The sequence below is a fragment of the Desmodus rotundus genome, chromosome 9 (assembly GCF_022682495.2).
Source record: "Desmodus rotundus isolate HL8 chromosome 9, HLdesRot8A.1, whole genome shotgun sequence".
In the NCBI taxonomy this organism is placed as follows: Eukaryota; Metazoa; Chordata; class Mammalia; order Chiroptera; family Phyllostomidae; genus Desmodus; species Desmodus rotundus.
This window is the reverse complement of record NC_071395.1, coordinates 109,969,393-109,993,387: the sequence shown is the minus strand read 5'-3', so window position 1 is coordinate 109,993,387 and position 23,995 is coordinate 109,969,393. Positions and strand designations below refer to the sequence as shown.

The window sequence follows — 23,995 nt, the reverse complement described above, 5'->3', positions numbered from 1 at the left end:
GTGCCGCTCTCTGAGCCCAGGAGGGTGAGGGCGTCCGAGGGGATGCCTGGGGGGCGGGGGCGAGCTTTCCATCTCGTAACCGTCATCTTCAGAGGCACGCTTCCACTCGCTGCCCCCAGCAGGCAGGGAAAGCCTGGGCTCACCAGCTTTTTAGGAAGTGAAGGTAAGCTTTAAGGTGAGCTGGACTCCAGATACAACTGGCATAACCAGGAGGGTGGCAGGGAGGGCAGTGGAGATGATAGAAAGCAGAGACGTGCTCCAGCCGAGGCACGTGCTCCAGCCACTGGGAACACACCCCACGTGCTGAGAACACACACAGCCCCATGCCACAGATACCTGCCTGCAGACAGCTGGGCATCTCGGGCAGTTTGCCCGCGGGGCAGTGCTCACCATGCACCTGAGCAGATGTCCACAAGGACACTCGAGCCAGTCCAGCTGCAATCTGAAAGGTGATGATTAGCCCCACCTCCCCACCCACACAACCCCTGACCCTCACCCACCTATCCTGACAACCAACACACTTTCATGGTTTCAGACCAGGGCGTGTTTGGGTAAAGAGTGCCACTGAGTCATCTGGTTTGGTGCCAGGTGACTCCTTGTGCAGAACTGACCAGGGCAGTTCTCTTTGGGGGCCTGCGGCACAGCCTCGCTGAGCGGAGCTGGCCAGGAGCCCGCAGAGCCGAACCACCAGAGCACTGTTTAGAAACAAAAAGAGCTGTGTCCGGGGGACCCCAGCCAGGAGGCCCAGGCTCTGCTGCCGCCAGCCCCTCTCTGAAATCCCACCCAATTCCTCACAAGGCGGCATCAGTGCCGATGTCACAGGCCTGTGCTGCCAAGTCTACCTCCCCCTGCCTTTGCAGCCAGGGCGTTCAACGCTGAGCAAGCCCCGCAGGGTCGGAGACAGACAGTGACGTGCAACGACATTTGCTCTTTGGCAGGCAACTGAAACGGGATCCTGAGAGGCCGAACCCACTTCTCCCCAAGGCCGCTCTGACTCAGGCTGCCCAGGCCCTGTTTACAAGTACAGCTCAAGGTCCCCATGACATTCCATCCCAGCAGGGCTGGATGAGGTAGTCGCCACACGGGGAAAGGGACCAGGAGCCAGAGGGGAATTGCGCTTAACTCCTGCCAACACTGAAACAGTGAAATAATTCTGCAGCCAGCTGGAACCACAGAGGTTCAGAGAGGGCAGCCAGGAGCAGGACGTGCTTCTGAGAGTCTCTGTTTTCCCATCACTCCATACATGGGATGCTGGGAGAGAGCTGTCCTCAACTGGGGGCCTGAAACCAGCAGCTGTATCCTTAAAGGGCCAGTTCAATGCCTGGGCCACCGTGGGAAAAGAACACAGGCTTCACAGCCAAACAGCCTTGGGTTCAAATCCTGCTCCACCACGTATCAGATGCCACTGACCTTCGCAAGTGTCTTGTCTCTCTGAACTTCAGTTATCTCGCTCGTAGAATGGGAACGGTAATACCCATTTACAGAGGTGCAGCGACAGTGGAGTAAAATATTGGACACGGAGGGTCTAGGATGGTATTTGACACATAGTAGTTGTCATTACCGTCGTCAGCAAACAGGAAATATGATCAGTACGGCTGAGATAAAGAATGAGAACTCAAAAGCAGGAAAGGAGGAAAAAGGAAATAGGAGGCATAAAGGCTGTAGAGAAATACGTAAAAGTGTCTTTATTTGCAGAAGACTAGATTGTACACGTAAAAGGAATATAAAAATATTTTTTAGGAATATAAAAATAAAATATTAGAACAAATAAGTGGCCAAAGTTTCAGGATACAGGGTCAAAATACAAAATACAAATTAAATGTCAATAGGCTATTATGAAATATAGAAAAATAAAAAATTTAGCCCTGGCTGGTGGTGGCTCCGTGGACTGAGCACCAGCCTGCAAACCAAAGGGTCGCTGGTTCTATTCCCAGTCAGGGCACATGCCTGGGTTGCAGGCCAGGTCCCCCCGGTGGGGCATGCGAGAGGCAACCACACATTGATGTTTCTCTCCCTCTCTTTCTCCCTCCCTTCCGCACTCTCTAAAAGTAAATAAATACCATCTTTAAAAAAAGAAAAATTTAAAATATTACTTATAATAGTACAAAAAAACATGAAATACTTAGGAATAACTTTAACAAAAATGTGTATAAGACCTGTTTACTGCTGAGAGAAAGTAAAGAAGACCTAAGTAAATGGAGGGATATACCCTGTTCATGGACTGGGAGACTCAATATTAAGATGCCAGCTATCCGCCAAATTGTACCTAGATTCAATACAGTCTCAATCAAAGTCCCAGCTGACATTTTTGTAGGAATTGGCACGCCGGTTCTAAAATGCACACGGAAAGGTAAAGAATCTAGAATAGGCAAAGCAGTTTGGAAAAGGACAGACAGTTAGAGGACTGCCACTGCCCGCTTTCAAGATGAACCTAAAATGACAGAAATCAAGACGAGTGCCATCGGCGAAGGAGAGCCATGCAGCTGGGTGGCCCGGAAAAGAAGGTCCGGAAAGAGACCGGCGTGCGCGGAAAACAATCCTGGCCCCTCGCCTCCTACTGCACACGAAAATTTCCTCAAAATGGTCACACCTCTCACCGTAAAAATTAAAACTGTAAGACTCCTAGCAGAAAATATAGCAGGGCGAGGGGGATCTTTGTAACTTGGGATAAGCAAATATTTCTTAGAACACAAAAAACCCCACAAGCCATAAAAGAAAACAACTTCATCTATTTAATAAGTGCAAGGAATGATCCTGTTTTTAAAGAATATAAGATGCGGTCCCTTCCCTCGAGGGACTTACAACACAGGTAGTTTCGGGTGACTGCGAAAGAAGACAACAAAAGTTCGCGTTGGCATCGAAACACTACATGAAAGCTGCAAATAGGTGCTGCAGGATTTCAGGGAGAAAGGGATCCGTGGGGGTAGGGGAGCCAGGGATTGCTTCCCGAAAGAAGCCAGGCCTGAGCTATGCCCTTAAGAAAGCTTAGGAGTGAGAATGACAGCAACCCAAGCAAGAACTGAAAGCCCCAACAAAGGCACCGAGGCAGAAATGCGGGAGCCTTTTTGAACGGTGATGATTTGACTAGTTTGCTTAGAGCAGAAGGCCTGCGCAGGGAAGAGCGAGGCAATGAGGGACCACGTAGGGGCAGGAAATCAGGGGCTGAAATGCAGAGGCCCCTGAAGGCCAAAGCAAAGAGGCCCTGAGGAGTCACTGAAGGTTTCTGCGTGGTTTATGAGGGTGGAGAATAAATCAGACGAGAGGGAAAGAAGTTACAGGTAGAAGAGTTAGAAGAAAATTACGATACAGTATCCTTGGTTTGTCAGGACAAGTAGCTAGACAAAGGCAAACAGAGAAGCCACGAAAACAAGTGGCTGGAGGCTTCCTGCTGCCAAGCTCAGAAACCAGCATCACAGCCCTGGCTGGTGTGGCTCAGTGGATTGAGCACCAGCCTGCGAACCAAAGGGTTGCAGTTCAATTCCCAGTCAGGGCACATGCCTGGGTTGCAGGCCAGGCCGCCAGCAAGGGGTGCATAAGAGGCACCCACACATTGATGTTTCTCCTCCTCTTTCTCCCTCCCTTCCCGTCCTTCCCCTCTCTCTAAAATAAATAAATAAAATCTTAAGAAAAAAAAGAAACCAGCATCACAAAGAGTGTCCAAAGTTCAGGCTGAGGGTGAGGTAAGGAGTTGGCTGTCCTTCTTATCCCTTCTAGTACAACCTTCATTACCTGAGCTTGCACCCCAGCCACACCCAACACAGCAAAACCACAGTTTGGCCGACCTGTATTCCACTGAAAAGCCCCAAGAGTACTAATGGGTGGACTGATGTTCTGCTGGAGGAAGGTTTTTAACAGCAAGCCGCAGGGTTCTATGGTCGGTGACGTCCTAGTCGATAATTTTATCAATGAGTTGAGTGAGGAGACAGATGGTATGCTAATCAAATTCTTGGATGGCATAAACCTGGAAAGTAGACCGGAGTCAAACTCCAAGAAGATCTCAACAGGCTGAATGATGGGCCAAATCTAAAAGATTCAATTTAACTGTAATAGTTTCAAGACGAAGCCCTGCCCTTAGGTTCAGAAACCATTGTACAAAACTACTATACATGCAATTTCAATGCAAGTGACATGGCTGCCCAAAGTTCATTCACATTCAGGCGGCATTAACAGACATGCTGCGTCCCGGGAAGGAGAGGGGTAAGTCTGACACAAGATCTAAGGAGACAGATTGGGACTCGATACGAGCTATATCTTTTACATAATTAGAACTGTATTTTTCAAAAGTAGAAATAGGCTGCCCCGGGAGGCGATGGGCTCCCCATCAGTACAGAGAGCCAAGCAGAGGCTGGGAAATTATGAAGATGAGGAACACATCAGGTTGCAAATAAGAAAGAGATGACTTTCTCTGATCTCTTCTAACCCTGGAAGATGATGAAACCAAGAAATCCAGTGGCTTCAACACATGAAAAGATGCTCCACGTCAAGTTTAGACATGTGGTGTGCCCTTTTTAAATGCGCCTTTGGGCCTGTCTCCAGGGTATGTCTTTTCCCAGTGTTCCCCTATGTTTTTCGGTTCTACTAAGGAAGACTTCTACTGCGAGTCTTTTTTTTCAAGAGGATCCTGACATTAAGAAAACTGGACTCATACAATTCCACTAAGATTTCTAGTTTCCCAAAGGCCCTGAAAGGGTCCCCTTGCCTCGGACACCCCTCTCCTCAGTCCCTTTTGGCCTCCGGAGCTAGCAAAACCCCAAGCAATCAGTGTGAGACGTGCCCAGCTTGATGCAGGCCTCGAGTGGGTCTAAATCTGGCCTTTCCCCTACTCACCATGCCACGTGACCGACTGTTTACTACTGTCCCAGCAGCCACAGGCAAAGCTTATTATTACACAAAGCCCTGCTCACCAACCAAACCACACGTTCTGGCTGGCAGGTCCATTTGGAAGGAAACCATCCCTGCTGCACCGTGGCCTAGCTTGGGCGCCCTTTAGTTTGTTGTCGACCAATCTGGGCCTACCGGGAAGCCAGGGCTCAAACAATATTTTTTGAAGGAGCCTATCTTTTAGGTAAAGAAATACACTGTCATGGAAACAACACGGACACAATAACAAGATACAAAATATTGACACGCATCTACCAGTGGAGAAGTGCCATCCGTGACCCGGAACCTTCTCCTCTGGACACCAGGGATGGATTTAGAGGCTTTGTGTCTTCCCAACTCTGACTGCCATCGGAAGAGCTCACGCTTGACTCGCCAGATGAGGTTCAATAAAGCCTTGGGTGTAGGTAGTACGTTAAGACACATTAACTCCTCCCTCTCCCTGCAGAAACGGTTCCCCAAGCCCAGCACCAGGGAGAGAGCAGCTGGGAGCAGGGTCAGGAAACCCCAGGATGGCGACCTTCGTCCTGCAGGAGTTAAGCTTTCCAAAAGGCTGATTCTCAACACTGGGAGCTGGCACTCCCTAGCAACTTCTCAAAATAGAAATGTGAAGGGCTTTCTGTTTTCTTCCATCTCAAGGCCCGGCCTGGCTCTCCCAGTCTAATCTGCTGATGTCGGGTCACCACGCAAGGAGCAGGGTCCGGGGAGGGGTTGAAGGGTGGTTAACTCTCAATTATTTGGCAGCTGATTATCAAGGGTTTTGCTTGTACTCCTCCTCCCTGGTCCTGGTCAATGCACTGCTCCATGGTACCCGACTACAAGGAGTTTTCCTTTCTGTAGTTCCGACAAAAAGAACCAGTGAGCAAGAAAGTCACCTTAACGTGGCAGCTAAAGGAAGACTCGCAGAGCATTCGTGGAGTTTATCTGAACATCCTACCCCTAGTTCCGGCCTTAATGACAGTCTACGTTCTAGTGTGTTTTGATCTTCGTGGTGATTTTCAAACTGTTCAGTCCACATACTGCTTTTATTTGACTCTTTAGATAATGAACCTTATTTGTGCCACTCTTTGCTTTTTTTTAAAATTTAAACTACCTCGTTGGAATACTAAGATCAGTACTTCTTTCTGGCAAGATCACTATAAAGACACACTGAAGTGGTATTTCTTCTTTCCTCAGCGGTTCTCAGCCTTGTTCTGCCTCTGCTCTGCTCTTACACTACACGTGCCCCTGAGTAGCATCTCTCGTGGCGCTACAGCGGTTCCCAAAAACGGAGGAAGAGGCCACTCTGCCCCGACTCCACCCCTCCCTGCCTTCCCTGAGAATCATGGTAAGCATTTATGTCCCCAAGTACAGAGAAAGGTCACAGTAAATATTATGACAAAAAATCAGCCAGTGAACTGCCTGCTGGTGACTCAAAATTAATGGATGCAAAAATGTATTAAGAACCTAGTAAGTGCTAGACCCTATGCTAGAGATCCCTGGTATACCACCCCATTTAAATCTCCAAGTCCCCTGCAAGAGGCTCAGAGAAGGTAGGGACCTTGAATTTCTCAGCTCACACCAGGAAACAACGGGCTCCAGTGGATTAAAACCACGAGGATCGGGACTTACGGGGCTCCGGCCCTGGCTTTCGGTGACCCTGGCCCTGCCTCTTTGCCTCTCCCAACAGTTAGTCTCCACATCTGTAAGGCAAAAACGTTAAAAATCCCCTCTCCGCAGATTGAGAAGCTCACAGATAAGATGCATAGTACATGATATATGCATGTGTTTAAAAAACCAAAACCAAAACCAAAACCTCCCCTCTCCTCACTTCCACCTTCTAGGAGTACCAGACATAGCTAACTGAATTATGCCACTAAAGCTGAGTGTCTTGGATAAAAGCATAAGAAAACTATCACCTCTTCCAACGCACAAAATCCCATACTAGAAGCAAAAAGACTCAATACAGAGCTCCCACCTTTTTCCGCAAGAGCCACACAAAATCTCTGAACTGAGGGTGGGTTGTGGCAGCACGTGACCGAATCAATGGGCACACCAAAGTGCAGCCCGTGGTTACACACCAATGAAAGGAGCGCAGGGTTTCTCTCCTGTCAGGCACAGGGCGCCGGGCAGGGGCTCACATCATGGCACACGAAGGACTGTACGAACTGGACCTTAGGGGTGCGCGGCAGCGGAATGAGAACACAGCATAGAAATCAGTTTATAGGATGCCAACTATTGTGTTCTTCTGGTTGCTTCCAATGAGTCTTTAAACGAGTCTGGTTACGATGGAAGGAAGGAAAGAAAAAAAAAAAAGGACTGCACGCTCCAAACTGCAATGTCCCTGCTCAGGGTACAGAAGCCCCTGGGCTGGCTCCATCCATCGGGACACAGGGGACTCGGTCAGCACGTCAGCACGAGGGTCAGGGCAGCAGCTGTGGGCGCGCGCAAGGGAGACAACTGTCTGTGTTGGGGTCGTGGTAGGGCCAGGGACGGGGACTCCCAGATGCCTATAAATACCCTAGACGTCAGCGGTGGAAGCCCTCTGGGCCAGGGCCCAGCCGCGACAAATCCCGGGCATGTCTCTTTGTTGGTGGGAGAGTTCGATTTTTGACACGGGACCTCCACAATGGGCCTAGCCCATAGGGCCGAGGGCAAGTATGAGTGAGCACTTGGGGGTAGGAAATGCACAGGAGCTGGAGGTCAGGGCCAGTCCCTTGACACACCCTCCGAAGGGATCCCCGGAGGCCATTCCCGGGGTGCAGACCCCAGCCTCCCCTAGCCTCGGCCAAGAATCAGAGGACGCGTAAAGCGGAGCCCCACGCCCCCTTGCTCCCTTGTGTCCCTTGCTTCGGGCCACAGGGCTTCTCATACTTACCCGGGCCCGGGGGCCTGTCTTCCCCGCCTGTGACCTCTCCCTTCCCTGCCCCCTCCTCACTTAGGGTCCCCTCCTCCAGGGGCCGCAGCCATGTCTGTTACTGGCAACCATAAAGGAGCTTCCCTTCCTTGTCAGACAACGGAGACGCCATTTAGCGAGCTAAAATTATGGGCGCCTATTGGTGTAAATCGAGATAGGCGGGGATTGCTGGCTTCTTATTGGCTGTGCGGCACGCTAGGCTGTAGCTGCAACCGCCCCTTTGGGAGCCTGGCGGAATCAAGTCCCAAGTGATCCCAGCCTAAGAGCACGACGGTGCATCCTTGGGCGTAATACCCAGGCGCTTTCTGTGTAGAGGTTCTGACCAGCGGCGAGGGCAGGACTTCCTCCTCGATTAGTTTCCTTACGCAATTATCCTAAAAAGATGGAGAGACACATCCACCTCCACGCCTTTTTTTTTTTTTCTTTTTTCTTTTTTAACTAAGCCCTTTGGAGAGCGCGTACTTTTAACCTCCGTCCTTGTTGCCTGGAACAAATGCCTAGAGACGCTTTGCTGGGAGTCCCTCAGGGACTAATACTGTGTCCAAACCAAAGCTGGCGAATCGAAGGCAATACTGCCGTTTTTCCCTCATCTCGGTTGAATTCTCAAGGGAAAAAAAAAACAAGTTCAAATTTTTTTTCTAGAAAATTAGAGAAATCGCCTGGGAGACCTCTCTTGGGAAAACAAAGCAAGACTGTGTCAGTATTTACTCCTGTTTTCCCAGAGATCCAAGTCTAGAAACTTGGTTTTTTGTTTTTTAAATCTGTTTATAAAATTGGAAGAGAGTCATAAGACCCTGGGAATTAAGAACCCCTTCCCCCCGTTAAATGAATTTAATTATGTAGTTAAAAATCTCTCTTCTCAGCTGGACAAGAAGGTGCCATTTCAGTAACTAGTCTTGTATGTTTGAACTGTTTTAGCTGTTGCCTAAAACACGGGTAGAATCATGTCACTTTCCTGCATGCAAAAATCTTCTGCAGTTTGTTTCTGCAAATACGCAAAGTCCATTATCTCTCTGCCTGGCATTCAAAGCCCTCATAAATTAACTCAGACCTGTCTCCAGGCTTAACTCCCCACAGGCCAACTCTCCTCCTGCAGCCACGCACATTCACCACCATCCCCTAAATCAGCTATTTTCAACCTTTCTCATCTCGCGGCACACATAAACTAATTACTAAAATTCTGCAGCACACCGATCTGACCATAAAAATAATAGATATAATTTTGATTCATTCCCACCAGATGGCTATTGTTGTGTTGGTCGTTTTCTTTTTCTTTTTTTTTTTTTTTGACAATCTAAGGGAAAAGAGGTCAGTGCCCCCGACGAAAGAGTCAGGTATTGCACGCTTTAAAACATCGTGCAGCACACCTGTTGAAATCACTGCCCTAAATGCACCTGGGACCCTACCACCTCGGCTCCTTTGCCCGAGAGGCTCCCTGTGCTTTGAAGTTTTCTTCCTATTAGTAACAGATGGTGATGGTCCTTGGCGTCAATTCAACGCCAACAAGAATCCCCAATTTGGGGATTGGTGTGAAGAGGGAAACTACTCAGGGCAAAACAGCTCAATTGTGATACAGCATGCCTGTGAGGCAGCTCTGGGCCAGGCCCTGCTCCAGCTGGCCGGCTCTGCTCTGCTCCACGCTAGTCTGTTTCATGCTGTGCCACTCTTGCTCCACTTTGCTGCAGGGGGCTCTGTTCTGGCCTGTGCTGCTCTGCTGAGCTCTGGAGGGACGCCTCTGGAATTCCAGCTCAAACAGGGAAACGTGATTTTTAGTCTTCAGTGTAAAGGGGAGGTGCCCTCCCAGAGCCAGAGGGGAACTGACTTATATGGACAGAAACCCCTGCCTGGTCCCAGCAGCTCAGACTAGATGGGGAAAGCCTCAGTCCTTCCTATTGGTTAAAATATGATTCCAGGAACTCCTTTATAAGGGCTGGCTCAGATGGCAGAAAAGCTTTGCAGACCAGCAGGTTGGTGCAGAGGCAGGTAGTTCAGTGCAGGTTTCTCCGTGAGGGGCAATTTGCAATACTGGCCCCTATACAGGCTCCATTCTTTAAAATTTGAGTCCAGTTAGCCACCAGGAGCCCTTCTTAGTAGGTATCTTCTTTCTCAGAACCCACACCACCAATAAAACCAAGATTCAATACACACACATCCTATAGGCCCACCTCAAATTCTACCTGCTCGAAAGCCCTCCCTGACTCTTAGTCTTTGAAACTCTCTACAGCACTGAGCCTCTTTTCTTGCTGCCTCCACTATGCCCTTTACAAAACTGTGCTTTGCACAGCATTGTGTTTGTAAGATCTCGGGCTCCTTGAAGGCAGCTGGCTTACCCTGGCAGTCCCCACAGCACCTCACTCGGAGCCTAGTAGCCCGGGAATGCTTGCTGAACTGCGCTAGTCAATGGCTTCTATCTTAACGTCTTTCCCCTTCATCCCAGAAGGTTTACATGGCTACAGCTGGAAGGTTAAGGAACGCAAAATAATAACCCTGCCCTGCTCCACCCTGTACCCCTCTACCCACCTACCCCCACTCCGGCCACACTTGTTTCTCTGCTTCATTGGGTTTTATGACTATTACTCAGCCAAGCTGAACTGAGCAGGTGCCTACCAGTTTCAGGGGCTGTGCTGCAGTCCTTTACTTCCTGACCGACCATACAACTCTGTGAGTCTTCCCAGCCATACAACTTCATTGAAGAAGTCGATCAAGTCACTCAAGCCAAAGCACGCCATTGCAACCCCTCTAACTTCACCCGGGCTGAGCTTTTGGTGGCTCTGAGGTCCCTGTGGCTATGTCTAGTTGGTTGTCTAGCAACCCCAGGGAGCTATACCAATCCTTCTTCATTTCTCTGCAGCCTCCCTTGTCTCTCCCTACCGAAATGGCCTCGAGGAGAAGACAAGGACCTTCCAGTGGAGATTTCTCATCCACTTCATCTGCTTCTATTTCCCTCTCAACACTCCTCCAAGGAGGAGATACTCCTCTCCCTTTCCCCATCTGCATCCTCAGTCCGTTCCCCGACCCCAGCCGAGTTCCCATTTCTAGGCTTAGCTTACGGTGTTTGCTGTGCCTGAAATGCCCTTCTCACCTCCTTTTGTCCTTTAAGGTCAGGTTGACTTGTCCCTGCTCTGTTTTCTCTAGCAACCCTGTAGACAAGTATATCATTTCACTTACCACATTGTTTTAAATCTTTGGCAGGAAAATAATATCAATAATGCATTAGTATTTACAGTCTCTCTCCTCCTGCCTGCTGAGGGGGATGCTGTCTGTGCCTGTTAGGTGCCCAGATCACCGCACACTGTCAGGAGAGTGGGTGAAAGGTGGGGTGGAGAAGGGCTGAGCCCTGAGTGATTCGGTCACTTCGGATAGGGTGGGGAGTTACCGGTACCTGAGGGCAGGGGATTTTAAAAGGGGGCAGGAGAACGTGAAGAGAGAAGAGCTAAGAGAGTGTGGACTAAGAAAGAGCTGGAGGAAGTTTGGAGGAAGGGAAAAGAGAAGTTTTCAGGCAGAGTGAGGAATTCCTTAGGTGAATAGGTGAAATCCCTTTCCCTTATTCTTCTGATACTATAACATGACCTGGGAACCTCACAGGTAAAGACAGAATCCTCCTTAGCGGATAGGAGGAGGGAAAGGGAAATGAAAAGTAGGATTTTAAGAAGGTTTCTTGGAAATCATTGATGTAATTCCTCCCTTGGCATTTTTCTCAAGAGACTTCAAAATGATTTGAAGTTTTGTTGCAATTATTTTGGATGCCAACTAACTTTTCTTTGTATGTAACTCTGTACAGAGATGGGACATACCATAACAAGGCTTTGTATAGTTAATAGCATTACATATTTATGTGTCCTTCCTCTTCCTGTGAGTCCCTGGAGTCCAAGGACTGTGTCGCATTCCCCTTTGTGTCAACACTGATTAACAAAGTACCTGGCACACAAGTACCTGATAAATGTTTGTTGCATAAATGAGCTGATACCCAATTATCCGCGCCCTCTCTCTCTAGTATCCTCAGCTGCTTCCTTTTCATTGGCTCTTTCCCCTGGCTGTATAAACACATTCATTGTTCTCATCTCTCTTAAAACAAAAGAAGGGGGAGGGTGCCGGCTAGAGGGAAAAGAGAAGGCCAAGGGGAGGAACAGGAAAGAGAGGAAGAAAGAGGAGCAAAGGAGAAGACCTTCAGCATTAAATGGTCTGACCTATGTGACTGACACTGTCTGCAACGTAGCTGACGAACAAGCAAGAGCCTCCCTCCCCTTCTGCGATATTATGTCTCTGCTACACTAGCCAGTGTGGTGACCCCCGGTGACTCCACCTTAGCTGTTCCAGTCAACAGGGAATCACTGCTCCACTCCTTTTGTGACCCTGTAGAATATTGAAGAGATAGAACCGAAAAATTCAATGTCATGTGACTTTAAGAAAGATGTTTCGCAGTCTTCAAAGCGGCCTGGAATGAACCCCTTCAAAACCGACTGGTGACATCACACATACTGGGTCGGCTTCCCTGCCAATCAGTCAGCACACATTTACTGAGTTCCCGTGCGTGCCAGGCCTGGGCCTGGACGCTAGGCTTGTGATGATGAACAAAACCGAGAGGATCCCTGCCTTCAAGTCAGTATTGCAGCGGAAAAGACAAGACCTTAAACAGATAAATGGTTACATCAGCACAAGTGTGTGAAATGCTGCAAATGAGCACCTTCATGGCACCCTAACGACTGCATCGTGGGTGGCTTGCAAAGGCTTTCCTGAAGAAGTGACGTTGAAGCTGAAACCGGAAGGATGACTGCAAGTTAGCCAAGCAAAGCGAATGAGGACAAACATCGCAGGTGGCGGGACGGCATGTGCAAAGGCCCTGGGGAAGGAGGGTGTGAGACGGAGGAACATAAGGGGACTCCTACATAACTGGAACAGGAACGGGGAAGAGCAGAGTGGTGAGAAGCAAGGCTGGAGAAGTCAGGGGCAGCTCATGCGGGGTCTTCTGCACCACATTTAGAGTTTTGAGCTTTATTCTGAGGGTGCTGAAAAACAATTGGCGGATTTTAAACTTAAGAGTGCCCTCATCTGATTGGCATTTATAAAAATCCTCGGTTTGGCTGCTGAGTAGAGAATGGATTGTAGAGAAGCAAGAACAGTCTGAGACGCCCAGAGAGGAGGCCCTGAGCAGAAGAGCCCCTTGCTAAGGTGGTAGTAGCCCGGGTGGCAAGACATTGATGTGTTCGAGAGATGTTGAGCAGGCAGACCAGGCCAAATGTAGTGACTGATTGGACGGAAGCTCAGGGAGACAGAGGGAGGAATAACTCCTAGGTTTCTACAGCCTGGATGTCATATGATGTCAGTTATAAAAACAAAGTGCCTCTGTTCAGCCCCAGGTGCCTGGAAAAGGCTAGTTTAGTGTAAACAAAGCATCATCCAGAAAACATACTTGTTTATTTACAAGGCTTCGCTTCATCTGGATGGAGACACGGGAGGTGAGTCAGAAAACGTGAGCAGCTCAGCAGGGCTGCTTCACATTTTTGAGCAAGGAGCTACACGCTGAATCCCATCCAAGCAGAAACAAGCCTGTGCCCCTCCCACTCCGGCCTCCTTGTCCTTGCGACATCCTTTCAGCCTCATCATTTGCTTAAAGGTGGCAGGATGGAATGGTGATTGCTTAAGGTCCCTGGGCCGAAATTCTTTTAACTTGACTGAGACACACACCACACTCAGACTTCAGGGCCCTCGCCAGAGACCAGCGTCAGATCCGCGTGCTGCGAAGGGCGATGAGCAACGATTGTTGTTCAAACCGACCTTTGGCTGCTTCCAGGCTCTTTGAAAGGAGGGTCCGAGTGGCCAAAGGATGTGAGCAGACAGTTCACACAAGAAGAAACCAAGTATGAGGGATTGATTTGGGGGGAGGGGCGTTGACCTCACTGGGAAGCAAAGAACAATTCAATGAAAACAAACACAGAGATGCCACGTCTCACCTACTCATTTAGGTAAAACAATAACATGTGATAATGCTGAGGCTGTGGTTTGTATAAACTCATACATTTATGCATTATCTTCTTATTACAATGCACATTGTTACAGTATCTTTGCTGGGCAATCGGACAGCAGGTAATAAAGACCCTGAAATGATCGATTCTGTCTTGACCGTCTCTCTTTATGGTGATACAACTTCAGGAAATAACTCCAAAGCTGTGTGTAGATGGGCACACCTTAAACTTACAAACTTACACAAAGTTATATGGCAACTAGTCCTCAATTTTTTAAAAGGAGGGAGAGAAAGAATAAGCTAGGCTATTCTAAGGGTTATCCATGAGGGTCATGGCGTGACCCAGAGCAGAGTATAGATGTGGGGGGTCCCAGATTATTGCCAGAGGGCAGGCACCCCAAAAGGGGGAGTTTTCATGAGGAAGGAGGCAGGACGGTCTGGAAACAGACACAAAAACAAGGAACAGCATGCTGCTGCTCCCCAAAGCCAAGAACCTGGGGCTGCTCCCTCTGCTCAAGAGCTGCAGGGGAAGTGGCCTCTTCACGGGGAAGCCACTCCTTGGGAGGAGGGGCAGCAAGACCATCCCTGAAAGGTGCTGAGGCTGTCAGAGATCTTCCTCCCAAAGAAACAAGGCTTCAAGATAGCGCAGGAGGGAGGCTGGGAGGAAGACAGAGGTGAAGGACATGGCCCAGAGGCTGTGACAAGCTTGGGTCAATGGCCTGGCCTGGCCTTTGGGGCGGTGACTGAGCATCAGGGACAGGAAGGCCTGGTGAAATGAACTGCAGGCTGAGTCTTCCTCGGCTGGAGAAGCCTTTCTTCTAAGTTGTGAGGGGTATCTGCAGAAGCTGCTCCTTTGATTCTTCACTCAAGAGGTCCCGTGGGGGGGCGGGGGGGAGCTGTGCTGTAAATCCTCAGAACAAAGCAATTCTGACGCTCGTTCATCCTCCTGAAGAGCGACACTGGAACAGAGCACACAGCTTCCCAGCACCATCGGAGCATCTGGCTGCATTCCCTCAGCAAAACGTCAGTCTCTGGGCGACAATGAATGTCCACACAAAGGCCTCATTCATAATAGCCCCACCCAGAACACAGCGCAAGTGTCCGCGGAAGAACGGATAGACAGATGACGGTATACCCGTCCAAGGGAACACCACGCGGCAGTGAAAATAAACGGACCGCAGTCTAAACGAATCCCGCAGACGTGATGCGGAAGGGAAGAAGCCGGACATGAGAGATTGCACCGTGTGATTCCATGTATGTGAACTTCCAGGACAGCGATGGTAGGGGGGTGGGCGGTGAGGACTGACTTCAAAGGGGCGTGAGGGAAATGTGGGGGGGATGAAGGAAATGCTCTATATCTTGTTTAAACGTGAGAGTTACATAGGTTTATACATTGATCAAAACTCATCAAACTATACACTGAAAATGTGTATGTTTTATAGTATTTAAATTACACCTCAATAAGATATTTTTATCTCTTCTCTTAGCTGGGAGAGATTTTGCCCCAGGGTTATTTAGCAACATCCGGAGACACAACTAGGGGGCTGCTCTTGACCTCTAGTCGGTCGAGGCCAGAAATGTTGAAGACATCGGGTCTTCCGCATGACCAAGAAGAGCCACACTACCCTTCCAGAGTGGAAGCCATACCTCGCTGCACAGCGGCAGGACTTGAGACTAATCCACTTTGCCTGCTGTGGTCAGGGCGTGTGGCCCAGTTCATGAACCGGGTGCAGCCGAAAGTCCTGCGGAAGGAGGTCGGGGCCGTTTTCTGAGGAGCCAAGGACGTTATTAATTGCCTGAAGATGAATGGGAACACACCCTCCCCTGACACTTTTTAAACAGAGAAACGGGACAATCAGGTTTGGGAGGAAGAAAGATGAATTCGTAGATGAACTAGAAAAAGGAGCCAGTGGAGACAGGAAGCCCTCGGACATGCTCCAGGTACCAGCTGCCAAGACAGCCAGCCAGCCAGCCTTATTCCCAGCCCGCCCCCAGGAGCCTCCTCCAGCACGCATGTCCCGAACACCGACTCCACACTTCTCCGTCTGGCATTCTGGAAGCCGTTTTGCACCACTTCTTAACACTAGGTGTGAGTACCATGGAGCACGGACAGGGCCCTGCTGCTTCTGAACTCCTCACAGATGATCAGAGTGGCTGTTTACAGGCACACCTGTGCCCTGACAGGGGCACCAGCAGTGAAAGGGAGGAAACTGTCTTTGTTTAGGAAAATACTTGATCAATATTTTAAGGAAAGATAAGGCCCCGAAATGCCTCAGTCTGCAAACATCAAACCAGTAAGAGAATAAGCTCAGATGCTCTGCGTTACAAATGAACCAAAACCTTGGAGTTGGGCAAGAAAGAGAGGCAAGAGCAGAGAGGGAGGCTGAGCAATGTGGAGGGAGGTTGGTGCCTGAACTGTGGAAAAGGCAGAGGCACTTTTAGGGAAAAATTCCCTACATGGATCTAAAGTGGCTCCTGTTTCTACAATGTAGTAAATTTGTGCACCTCCCCATCCCCACCCCAACCCTCAATAGAAATATCTCCATGTATAGGTGCCTGTGTGAGTGGTTGGTTTAGTAAAAATTAAGGGGTAGGGGTATGTTGCACATCTCAGTTGGTGCTGTTGGATAAGGAATGACACCGGTGGGACTGTGGGAGAATCCTGTTCAGCTGGGAACCAGAAGCAACCATGAGATCCGAAGGTCCTGCAGAGAATTCTTTCAAATGAGGCTTCACTTACTATTGTCTAGATCTAAAAGGACGAAGGAAGTCCCCTGCTGTATCCAAGCTGCATTTGCATGCTGTCACCGGGGTCCTCGACAACTGGGTGGGTCTAATCTGGTAGCTGCGCTGACGGGAGCGGAAAGCCAGCTTCCTCCCAGAGCAGCAGAACATTCGCTCAGCTACACAGGCGGACACGTGACTGTAACTGGCCAGAGAGCACTAGAGAAACAGTAAAACGTCCCGCAGAGGAATGCTCTTTGTCAGTGAACGTCAGGACGCCTAGGATAACAGACACGCTTCCTCGAACATAAACAGCTACTCTTGGCTCGCGGCTCTCCCTCTTGGAAATACTTCTTTCTTCTGGCTTCTGGGCCACCACTCTGTCCTGGTCCTCTCCCACCCCACTGGTTCCTCCTGCTGTGTCCCTACAGTCTCTCTCTAAGTGGCCAAATGCAGTCCTGTGGTCCCTAAATATCATATTCATGCAGATGGCCCCCCATTTCTATCAGTCTTAATCTCTACTCTAAACCCCAGCTTCACTGGCCCAACTGCTTACTTGACAGCTCGACTTGGATGTGTAATAAGTATCTCCAATTTAAAACATCCAAAACCAAGCTCATGGTCTCTTCCCTGCAACAGCTTCCTTCTTCCAATGCCCCCTTTGCAGCCCAAGCCTGTCACGTTGGATTCCTTCCTTTCCTCACTTCCCACACTCAATTATCAGCAAGTTCTCCCGGCTCCAACTCTGAATGACACCCCTAACCCGTCCACTTCTCCTCTTAAGGAAAAAATCCCAGCTGAACAGGATTCTCCCACAATCCCACTGGTGTCCACTTCTCTCATTCCCAATTCTGCCACCCAGTTCAGGCCACCATCAACACCTGACTAGGCTGCCGCTTCTTCTCCAGCTGCCCCACATCTGGTCTCTGCCCACCTGCCGGAGGCGTCTGATTCTCACAGCCTAAGTCAGATTGGGCTGCTCCCCTGCCTGAACTCCTTGAATGACTTCCCATGATACTTACACTAAAATCTCAGGTCCTTACTCTGCTGTATTAGATTTCTATTGCTGCATAACAAATTGTCCCCCAATTTGGTGTTTACGAAGCAATGCACGCCTGCGATCTCGGGCGGTTTCTGTGGGTCAGGAATCTGGGAGCAGCTTGGCTGGATAACACCTGACTCTGGGATCTCTTGCGAGGTTGCCGTCAAGGTGTTGGCCAGTCATCTGAAGGCTTGAGTGCAGCTACAAGACCCAAGGTGCCGACTCACATGGCTGGTAAGGTGACGCTGGTCGTTGGCAGGAGGCCTCAGTACCTCCCCTCACGGACTCTCCATAGGGATGTTTGAGTAACCTCAGGACATGGCTGCGGGCTTCCCCCAGAGCAAACGATCAGGGCAAGGAGGAAGCCCCAATGACTTTTGTGACCTATCCTTGGGAGTCACACGCCATCATTTCTATACTATCCTGTTGGTTACACAAGACAGTTTTATTCGGTGTGGGAGGGGACCACATAGGAATTTAATGCCGAGAGGCAGGGATCATTGGTGGCTGGTTGTCACATGACCCTACATGATCAGATTCCAACCTATGTTTCCAACCTTTTTTCTTACTGCTGCGCCCCTTGCTGCTCATTATGTTCCAGCCACACTGGCCTTCTTTCATTTTCTCCAATAGACTTTGTATGTTCAGGACCTTGGCACTGGCGATTTCCACAACCAGAGTGCCCCTCCCCAAGAGGTTTTCATAATCAGAAGTCCCCTTCTCTGGGACATCTCCCTTGAGCCCCAATCTAGCATGTCCCCAGGCCCCATCATGCCAGCTTTTTCTTTTTCCAGAGTACTGACCTCTATCTGCTGTATTTTCTTGTTTATTTGTTCATCATCTGTCTCCTGCGCTAGGATATAAGCCTCATTTGAACAGGAAATAATGTCTATTTTGGTCACTGCTGCCTTCCCAGAACTTAGAACAGTTCCTGGCACGGATTCAGATGACTTTGACCAATGAGTGAGTGGAGGGCTTTCCAAGGTCTGACGAGGCAGCCCACAAAAATATCCACGCACCTCTGAATTCATGCTTTCTGAGCACCATTCTAACTCAGCTTCCCGGGGTCCCCAAAGCCCACCAGGGGACGTCCTGGGAGACACGTGACTAATAACGACACCAATAATAGTTCATCCCCCTGTGGGGTTTACTAGGAACAGTCCCACCTCAGTGCTCACCGGGTTCAGGCCTCATCAGACCTGGTACTCCTGGCATTTTGACAAGAAAAAATAAAATGTTTCAGCACTGGGCGCTTGCTCGGGACCCATTGCCCTTGGTGGAACGTGTGTGCGTCACGCTGCCGCCGCCCAAGAGGAAATGCTTCATCCCTCCTCGCTTGCTCGCCACTCGTCCACACGTTCCGGAACGAATTGACGATGAGTATGGAGGCACTGCTGGGCAAAGCACTGTTCTAAGTGCTTTACATAAAAGCTCATAATAACCCTATGAAGATAGGAATGTTACCACTCCCGTTTCAGAGATGGGAAAAAATGAAGCCAGAGGGTCCAAGTGCCTGCCACCAGGTCCCACAGCTTGGAGGCAGAAGAGCAGCATTCAAGCCAGGGAGCCTGGCTCCGGAAGCCAGGTGGTGTTTTTTTAATGGTCATTTTGAGATCTAATTCACATGCCATACTATTCGTCTATACTTTAAGTATATTATTCGATGGCTTTTAATATATTCAAGAATTGTGCTACCATCACCACAAGCAATGACACAACATGTTAGCCCCCCAAAGAGAAGCCCTGTCCCCCCTAGCGATCACGTCCACCTGTCCCCAACCTCCTCCCCTAGCCTCAGCCAACCCCTAGTCTACCTTCCATCTCTATGGGTTTGTCTATTCTGGACATTTCATATAAATGGAATCAGACACTAGGAGATCTTTTGTGACTTGCTGATTTCACTTAACACAATATTTTCAGGGTAGTAACATGTATGCTTTTAATTACTCAGTGACATTCTATGATATGGATAGACCACATTTTGTTTACCCATTCAGCAGTTGATGGACATTTGGGTATTTCCGCTCTTTAGCTATTATGAATATTGTGTATCAGTTTTTGTATGAACTTGTGTTTTCATTTCTCTGGGTAGATACGTAGAAGTGGAACTGCCTGGTCGTGTGGGTACACACACCAGATTCTTAAATGCATCGCTGCACAGTCTCCTATAGTGAAAGGTTACTATGCACCAAAAGATCGGTTTGGTTTATACATCATTCTTGAGATTCTCAGCACAGTTAGCACCTGCCAGAGGGCCTGATCACGTGACCTGAAACCAGAGACGTGAGGGGTTGCCTCTGAGCAGAAATGATGGAAAATGCCTCCAGAGGAAAAACTGTTGCCAGACGCAAATACCTTAGGTCAGGTCCTTCCCTGGTAGTCACGGCATTTCGAGGTTGGTGCCGGTCCCTTTTCTAAGGGAAATGAGATTGTATCTGTTCACCTGCACCTTTTCATCCATGGCCCTTTCTGATTAAGGGCAGAAATTTGTGGGGTGACTGGGTAGTGCCTGGAGGTGCTGTCAATGCCCGGAAATGGACTACTCCTATTCAAAAACATGGGTCATTTTAGGGATCAAGTGCCACTGAGGTCACATGAGTGCCGTCCCCAGACCTTTAGCTCGTGGGCAGAGGCTGCTTCCTCTCACGGTGAGGGGTCTTTCTCCCTGGGGAGCTTGTCATATCTTCCAGGAAGTCATCTATGAAATCCACAAGACCAACAACCCCCTGCCTAAGGGGCAGGAGGGTTTAAAGGGGGTGTTGCTTTGGGACTTGTGTGAGGGCAGCACCTGGGACATCTTCCTGTGGGCACAGTAACGATGGCGCAACCCATGTCAGCTAATGAACACAGATCCCTCCCCGGAATAGCACCCTGTGGGCGCCGTGGAGAAGACAGCCCCGCGGCTGAGCAGTTCATCTTGCTGTCAAGGCCAGCGTACACAGTGTGTTGCCTTGGTTTTGTTTTGATTTTATCATGGGTGCGGTTAGCTTGCTGTTCAGAATCAAATGACCTTTAGTATACCTTGAATGTCTTTACTGGACTGATCTGTTTGCCGTTCTCATCATAAACCCTTGTGTCAGCTCACCACCTTTCCTTTGGGACCTCACAGACCTTTTCACCCATGACCTCCCTCCTGCCTAGGACCTTCCTGGGAAATGGCCACAGGGCCAGTAGCATTGCATCCATACTCTAGAAGGCAAAAACGTGGGTCGACCAGGGTACGTGGTTTTGCTCAGGATCACACACTAAGTGGGCTGTGGGTTGAAGCTGAAAATAAGCCCTAAGCTTGTCATTCATCACACCCTTCCCTCAGCGGGGGAGTTAAGCCGCCTTCCCACCGCAGGCTGAGCCTGGGGGCTGTCCTGCACGGAGGTCCACCGGCTGCACACGCCCCAGGACCCCAGCCGCTGCAAACGTGCCCTTCCAGCTTCTAGACCAGAAGGAAAAATCCGGGCTTAACTGGAAGGTACAGTAGTAGCTTTGTTTTCTTTGTCCTTGGCCAGGCTCTTCCAGGCTCTTCCGGGCCATTCCAGGGTTGCAGAGGAGCGACGTGGCCAAAGCTGACGGTCTGTAGGCCACAGATTTAAAACTGAAAAAGTGATTAAGACCCAATTTACCTCATGAGAAAAAAAGAAGAAAACTTTAAACAGGAGAAACTACGCAACAGACTTCAGCATTGTTGCTTGATATAGTTTATAATTTTCAAGTTGAGGATGATGCGTCTCCTAGGAAGCAAAATTGTTTTCCTAAAAGATAAACATTTGAATTTCCTTAATGAAATGCATTCTCAGCGGGGACGATATTCCTGGTTCTTGGAGAATGAAAAAAATCTTAGATGTTGTAACAGTTGGTGGTCCTCCCAAGCTCGACTCTAACAAAGTCTTATGTTTTAGTATTTACTTTCCCTCATTGAGGGGGGTTTAATTTAATGGACTTCTTCTTTTTTGGCGGGACCAATGAAAAAACTGTAAATGTGTAAACCACTGCTCTCTGAGAAGGCTCGCTTTCTCCTAGAAAGAGCTGAAAGAGGTTTCAGCTCTTTTCCAGAATCTTAACTATGAATCAGGACTCAGCTTCGCAGGGTCAGGTTGTGGGGTTATGGCCGTCAGTCCTGGGTAATCGGGAGGTTGGTATCCCGTTGGGATTTCTTGGGCAGAGATGGGTGAGCATCGGGGAAGGACAGTGTCTCATGGCTCAGGCTGATTCCGTCCCCTGTGCTTCTCAGCCACTTGGCCCACTGATGGTTGCTTATGCTTGCAAGTGGTTAATTTCAAGAGTGATGTGAATGCAAACTTTGGAAAAGAAAGTGGAAGAAATCGCTCTTAAATTTCGTTCTAGTGCTACCACTGAACGTGAATGTGACCCTCATGGTTTAAAATCAAGTACATGTCCAAAAATTCTCGACCTTGGGCTGAACCTGCAGACCTAGAACCTTGTTTGCTGCTGCTGCTGCTTCTCAGAGCCTGCTGGTCCCAGGCAGTGCATCTACCTTGGTCGCTTGCTGGGGGCGTGGGGTATGGAAAGAGAGGGTGTTGGAAACCAGGACTGGAAAAGGACAAGAATCCTCGGTGGAGAAATTAGATCGTGTATGTGAAGATACTTAATCAGATGAGATAATGCACATGAAGGTGCTTTTGATCTGTAAAATATGTGGGATCCATTACAAACCCTCCTTCCCTAACTGTGTGAATAAGCTACAGGAAGGAAGGCGATTTTATATAAGGACAACTGCCAGATCCTCGCCTTGATTTTCACCCCCAAAAGTTAGAATAACTAATAGCTGTTTATGAATCCCCTTTGCTATCTTTGGGTGACAAGGACTCCGTGAGGGTGTATAATAGATTATCAGCTGTTATTCCACCTGGCCCTCTACAGCCTTGTCTCGAATTGCTGGCTGCTTGGTTATTTTTCACTGCAGTCCCTCCTTTCTTCCTGTGTCCATAGAAACTACCAGCAACGCAGGGGCTTGTCCCTTCCTGGGGCCTCTGAGATTCTCACAGCTTTGCTCTGAGCCTGAGAGCTTTCCCCTTAAGCCAGAAATAGGGCTGGAGTATGTATTGGTGGTATATTCTAACTCATGCCAAAAATGTCCCCTTTTCCATTTGAATGCTGCTTAAGACATGTCCCACTGAGAGGCTCCCTGCTCAGGATTGGGTTGTGGGGGACCAGAGGCCTCATACTTTGATGAGCCAGCTAGTCAGCCATTCTGCAGAGTAATCTGGGCCCCCGACATGAAAGGACAGATGTACGGAAAACCCAGCTTTGCTATCAGGTGAAGAATGTCGCATCGATTGTGTTTCATTGCTTTTGTGCCCTGAAAGGGTTTGGCTGACAAAGGAATTTGTGAGAAAGTTCCTCATATGCTTGATGTCAGTGTCCTTGCAGCTAATCAGGGCAGCAGGCTGTGCGGGTGACAAGAGAGGCTGGACAGTTAAACCCACACTGGAATTCCAGATCTGTTGCTTACTGGCTGAGTGGGTCTCTCCATAAGCCTGAGTCTCCTCAGTGGAGAACAGAAGAACCTTCTCATTGGCTGGTTAACTGAGACAGGGAACAGAAGATGCTGAGCACAGTGCCTGGTACATAGTAAGAGGTCAGTAAAGGGCCAATGTGGTCACTGATTATCAGTGAAATGGACAGTTGAATAAAAAAGGGGGCAAAAAAACCGATATGGAAGAAAAGGAACTAAGTTAAACTCCACTCAGAGTTTTATAAACCTTATGCTTAAAAAATTATCAGATTTATTTTAAAATAGGTAATACATGTGCATAAATAATTTAAAAGAAACAGAGAGCCCTGGCTAGTGTGGCTTAGTGGATTGAGCACCGGCCTGAGAACCAAAAGTTCGAAGGTTCGATTCCCAATCAGGGCACATGCCTGGGTTGTGGGCCAGGTCCCCAGTGGGGGGTGTGGGAGAGGCAACGAATCCAAGGATCTCTAGTGCATGGAGGTTTCTCTCCCTCTCTCCCTCCCTTCCCCTCTCTCTAAAAATAAATAAAGAAAAAATCTTTAAAAGAAACAGAGAGGTATAAAGTGAAAATAGGTTTCCTTCCTACTCTTGTCCCCTACCTCCTAGTTCCTTTTCCCGGAAGCAACTAATATATGAGTTTCCTGAGCATCCTTCCAGAAACTGTCAATATTGAAAAAAAATACTTTTGAGGGAAATTAGCTCTGAAGAACACCGCGTTGGGGTGATTTGGAAAACATCGGGCAGAACAGTTTGATGATAAAGACAACTGCCCCTGTGGCCTTGGTGGACCCCAAGTGTAGGGAGTGTTTTAAGAGCACTTTTAGTTCTTGGCAGCCTGAGCCAGGCTGGACAAAGTCTTTCTAGCTATAATGGGACGCAAGGGCTCAGAAAAGCAGTATGATTCAGAAGCAGGACTTACAGCTCCTGAAGAGGAGAGTCCCTCATCTTTGGTGGGGGATGTCAGGGCAGGGTGAGACCAAACGGTGAGGCCTGCACTCTGGACTGTGGACTCATTCCCAACAT

At 48.9% G+C, this 23,995-nt stretch overlaps 1 protein-coding gene across 3 annotated transcripts in view; it reads right to left on the bottom strand.

Annotated features, from left to right (window-relative positions):
• TMEM94 (transmembrane protein 94) overlaps nucleotides 1-7,890 on the bottom strand; it is a 30,308-nt gene extending 22,418 nt beyond the window's left edge. The window contains exon 1 of one of the 3 annotated variants that reach the window (XM_024553660.3): nucleotides 7,736-7,890. The gene's annotated coding sequence lies outside the window, so the exon portion shown is untranslated. Of the gene's footprint in view, nucleotides 1-500; nucleotides 525-5,136; nucleotides 5,220-7,735 lie in introns of those variants that run through there. The other 2 variants (XM_053910411.2, XM_053910412.2) reach the window with 2 other exon arrangements.
• Between the last annotated feature and the right edge of the window lie 16,105 nt (nucleotides 7,891-23,995).